Below are 6,000 nucleotides of genomic sequence, written 5' to 3' on the forward strand. Positions count from 1 at the left end.
AAATATGTAGACCACTTTTCAGATGTGGATTAAATGCAACCTTTGGGACTAATTTAATCAAGTGGCAATCTTATTTTAATGCATATTTGTATCTTTAAAGGGATTAATCCCATCAGACTTGTATTAATTTTGTATTGCTCTCATCTCTTGTTAGTTGTTCTAAAGAGTTTAGCAGATTCACAGCCTCCCTTTTTTATGGTTAGGGATTAGAATCTTATGTTTGGTCCCATCTCTTTAGGAGAGTTCCTGCTGCCCTAATGCAAACTACAAACTACTTTCATGAAAGTACCAATAGAACACTGTGTCCTTGTTGTGACAAAATGTTGGTTGCTCATTTTGTCATGTCTCTACAATTCATGGTTAATCCTTACTCATTTATCTTCTAAATGCAAGTAAAATATGATGGTGATTTAGTTCTGGATGCTTTGGTTTATGCTTTTATATAATCATTTTACACACAAGTACTGTAGACTGTTCTTTGTACATCAGGGTTTTTTTTCTTCTCAATTTTCAAAAAAAAAAATTTTATATTTTATTTGTGATTCTCAAACTAATTTTGTTAAAAAAAAAATAATGAAGTTTATCCTTGACATAGTTCAGCATGCACATGCAACAGAAAAGGAATTAGTATGCTTGTTTTGTACAGAAGAAAGATATGCTTGGAAAAATGAAATCTCACATTTTAAAAACTTACAATGTTCTTCAAATCATGGAATTATATGATCATTATTTACAATTGAAGGATACTTGTATTAGAAAACTTGATTTGATAAAGGCCTAGTGTATTCCAGTGCCGATTTTAAAGGCCTGCTTTCTGCAGGCTTTGGTTTAAAAAAAAAAAATCACAAGAGGATTAGCATTGGCCAGTATGTTTCTGAGATGTAGTCTCAGGAGAATAAACTAAATCTCATTCATGAATGGGTGCCAAAGCACAACTCATTACAATTAAAACACTGAGGATTAGAAGCGTTCCATTTGGGAATTAGAAAAATCCCAGATATAGTTTTTTTGTTTTGGTCCAATGTCAGCCTGTTTTATGATTGTTTTATTATATACATTGTAAACCCGAATAAGTTGGCAAAACTCAAAACAATTGAGGCAGTCAGTTGCCTTTTAATTGTTCTTAACTTGAACTGTTTAAAAACTAATTCATACATTTAACTTACAATTTTCATGTAACCTCAATGTGAACATTTGTATTAATTTAAACTTAGTATAACATTAGCATAGCAAAATATTAATCGCTAAATCTTAAACTTAACATTAATCTTGCACAAAAAAAAAAACATTATATAACACTTCATTTTAGCCTCTCCCTTCCGTGTGCCATGAACAAAAGGATGCTGGGAAATAGAAATCCCAGCCCAGTTTCAGTTCAACTTAATTTCGTCTAAATTAAAATAAATAATTTCCTAAAACTCAAAACAATGAAAAAGTTCAGTTTACTTAAAATATATCAGTTTTGTGAAGTTGAAAGAAAAAGAAAGAGCTAAATACTCATAAAAGTTAGTTTGCTTGAACTAATTTGTTTAATTTAAACTTGTCCTACTAAGTATTTTGAGCGTGTTTACAGTGTAGATATATAATTTGTGTTATTCAAAGGTTTATTTGTCTTAAAAGTTTTAATATAAATAAAATTATGTTGGTAACACTTTAGAAATAGGAAACACTATGAGTTTCCCTCAATAAACTCATAAGTAAGGTAGTTGTAGTGGTTATGTTTATGTATTGGGTAGGATTAAGAGATGTAGAATATGGTCATGCAGAATAAGGCATTATATAAGTATAATAATATGCTAGTAATATGCGTGCTAATAAGCAACTTAATAGTGAATATGTGTTCCCTAAGTGTTCTTCATTCTGTTTTATATTATTCAAGGTGGGAAAACTGTGAGAAGTGCCGGGTGGAGCATAAGTGGTTGTTGAAATTATAATCTTCCAATTTAAACACTGGTCAAATTCCTCTGTTTTGAAAACACTGCATACACCTCATTAACATTTTCTGTTTGTTTTGAGAAAAGCCGTTTGTATTTTACTCAAATACACAGATTAAGCATCTCAGACATGCTTCTTGTGCTGTTTTGTAAATTCTCCAAATTTGTGTTGACTGGATGGAAAATGCTTATCCACTGACGAGTCTATTTAATTACACACAAACACATACATTTGTGCGGGCATGATTACCCATAAACATAATGAATCTTTCTAATCTCTCAGAAATCACCTGTTTTGAGTCACCTAATTGCTGAAAGTACGGACTCGCTTTGAAACGAGTCAGACACATGTAAAACACTGTGTCACTGGTTTCAGTAGCACATGGGCTGCACTTTGTATCTGTTATCTTGATGGTTTCAAAGCAAGCTTGGCCACATAGAAAAGCAGCCATTATTAGGCCAGCACGTGGATGGACACAAGCCTTGTGAATAAGTGGAACAAAGTGGAATGTGGTAAAAGGCCTTCGCCAGTGGACCGGTCAACTAGAATGGCTCTTCTGTTGGCGACTTCAGTGGGGTGCATAGCCTGCACATTGTGAATTCTGTCCGCCTAGCCTCAGTTTTCTCTAGCAGTCCAATTGGCATTGGCCATGTGCCTCGACAATACAAAAGAGAAGAAAGTGTCTTTTCATGAATGGGAGGAGAAAGCAAGCACAGGAACTGGGTGGAAGTGTTCTCATCAGGCAGCTTTAATGTGTATGTTGGCAGTGGTTAACTTGTGGGCTGAACTAGAAGATTTTGTGTTCTTTTACTTATTAAAGAGGACATATTTAGCTTTTTTTTTTTCTTTAGTGTTTAATGTTGATGTTTAAAAGGTCTGCAGAGTTACCAAGCACAAAGTCCACTTGTTTTGTTGGCATATCAGCACGTAAGAGCATATAATGTAAGCAACACCGACATATAGTGAATCGAAAGTTATCCAGGGACAATGAATCAGTGTATCAAATCAGCAGTTCGAAGTGCCAAAGTCACGTGATTTCAGCAGTTTGGCGGTTTGACACGCAATCCGAATCATGATTCAACACGCTTATTCAATACGCTCCAATGCTTCATGAAGCAGTGTTTTGAAATCGTCATCACTATATACGTCGTTATTTCATTTTTTTGTCGCAGCAAAAATATTCTCGTCACTTTATAATATTAATATTGAACCACTGTACTCACATGAACTGATTTAAATATGTTTTTAGTAGGGGTGTTCGATTCCAGGTTTTTTGGAGTCGACTCCCACTGTAGGAGTCTATGGAATCGACTCCTCGACTCGACATTTACTTTACATCAAAACAGGGTCAGAAATAAGACAAAATTGCAGTAGTTACACACTTAAATTATTTCTCCCCCGACACAAAGCCTTATAATCCTCTTATTATAACCGCGCTCCTTTTAGCGTGATTGTCCAAATTAGCCCAATTTAGCGATGACTCGATGAGTGGCTATCAACGTTTCTACCTAGCTTTTGCCGATAGCCTACCTAATTTTACTGAGGGAAAAAAAAGTCATGAAAAAAGCTGTTGTCGAGTGATGGGGCTAAACGCACATGATCATTGTCTTAAAAGGTGAGTTAAAGATATAAATATAATAATGTACACTTATTCATGTGTTTCTTCTTGATGTGAGTTTTTTAAATGATTTAGTTTAATGATTATGAACACAAGGTTAACCATAGAAAACCAAATTTATATTGCATTAATATACTATCAATTAAACTAAAGCTAGCATGGAGGAAGCCTATGTATAATCACAAACTAAAGTCGCTGTGACTGTTTTCAATTTAAAAGTAGAATTGCACTCAAATAAATGTGTGTGAAAGTTTCTGCAACGCGACAGCTCTCTGACGCGATGTTTTATGTCAGTGTCTAAATTCCTCGCTTCATTTCATTCAATCCTTGCTTATAGTGCACTCAACTGCCATGCACTTTATAGGGATTAGAGAATTATTAAACAAGTGAGCGATTTCGGACACAGCAACAGAGTCGACACAGAGAATCGATTCCTGTGCTGGAGTCGTCCCCGACTCTGGGGCTATTCAGAGTCGAGGAATCGACTCCCCATCACTTTTTAGGACATTAATGGATCTATAGAGAGGAAATGTCATTGCTGGCTATGCAGGCCTCACTGAGCCATCAGATTTCAACAAAAATATCTTCATTTGTGTTCCGAGAATGAACTTGCGGGTGTGGAACGGCATGAGGGTGAGTAATAAATGACATTATTTTCATTTTTGGGTGAACTAACCCTTTAAGCTTACAATCAGGGTTAGGTGCTTCTACATCAGTGTTATTCGCCAATTATTTTCCTCTGATTTTAGGGATAGGTTTAGCCTGACGTCATCATACTCAGAGTTAGAAAATGAGTCTGCTCCATTGGGCTGTGATTATAGGGCGCGTTTCAACCATAGACTGTAAAAAAAAAATGGACGTTGTGTCCTTGACGTCACCCATAGGATTCTGATGAGCAGTTTTGAAGCGCAAAGTATGGATAAGATGGCCGTTGCCATCTTGGCAGCGCGCCATCGCACGTCACTCCCGGATAACAGAAAATGGGCAAAAAGGCGGGACGTGGGCGGAGCTGAAGTGACTTGATAACTAACAGACAGCAGATAAATGGCTATCCACCTGTCACCCGAAGTGGCCACGCCCTTAATTATGCAGAACTTGAATGCTTTATATAATGTAAACGAATGAGTTACAAAAAAATTCACCCCGCTCACAGTTGTCATGAAGGGCAAAATTAGCCGTATAGACCAAAACCACAATTTGTACCAGGCTGTATACGTCTTATTCTGCTGTAAAGTTGGGCATTTTAACATGGGGCTCAATGAGATTCTGCTCCCTTCTGGAGCCTGTCTCTACCGGCCAGTCGATGAATTGCAGTATCACTTCCGTATTGGCTTCAAGAGAAACTGTGGGAGGTTGCCGCTTGGTTTCAACCAAACCAGGAAAGAAAATGCCTCCGCGCTCAATTGGATAGATCTGAGCAACGGAGTAAGTGACGTATGTTGAGCGACGCATAGTTGTCAACAGAACTCAAGTGCACGCAAGCTGGAAGAAGTAGAGGAAGAAGATTAGTGTAAACGATCTTTATCGGTGTTGTAAAAAAAAAAATTTAAGGATACACAGAGTACTCACCAACACGATCATCATTTTTGAGAGAAATAGTAAAGGTGATTTTACCTTAGGTGAATGCATATATGAACAAGTTCTCCGTTTAGGATTAGAACGAATTCAACCCAATCGCTCTTTGGTGACGTGTATGGTTACGTTACTGTTTATCATCTGTCCATCATCGTATAAAGCCCGCCCTGACAATTTGATTGGTCCAAACATCTCTGGTTCGAGCATAGTTGCTCCACAACGGATCAAGTCCAGAACGAACTTCCCGACCTCAAATGTTGTGGGCGGGGCTAAATTCGGCTGCCATCCAGGCTAGGATAGGCTATGGGAAGGGTTAGGTTTTAGATTAGATTAGATTAGATTCAACTTTATTGTCATTACACAAGTGCAGGTACAAGGCAACGAAATGCAGTGTAGGTCTTACCAGAAGTGCAATAGCAGCAAGTGCAGGATATACAACGGTTGCATAAGTGCAGGACATGGATATGTACTGAATATATATAGAGATGGCTATTACTATAAACAGAATTTACAGGTGAATATGTACTATGAATATAATATACACATGGCTATTACTATAAACAGAATTTACAGATATATATGTACTGAATATAATATACAGATGGCTATTAATATAAACAGAATTTACAGGTGAATATGTACTATGAATATTATATACAGATGGTTATTACTATAAACAGATATTTACAGATAGATATGTACTATGAACATAACATACAGATGGCTATAAACAGAATTTACAGATAGATATATACAATGATATGTTAGGCTAAGATGAGCAGAAGCAATGGATTTAAGGTATTGCAAATAAAGTATGGACAGAAGCTATCTGAGTAAAAGTGCAGTGGAAAGTGATTGCATATTACAGTTAA

Source organism: Gobio gobio (assembly GCF_949357685.1).
Source record: "Gobio gobio genome assembly, chromosome: 3".
NCBI lineage: Eukaryota > Metazoa > Chordata > Actinopteri > Cypriniformes > Gobionidae > Gobio > Gobio gobio.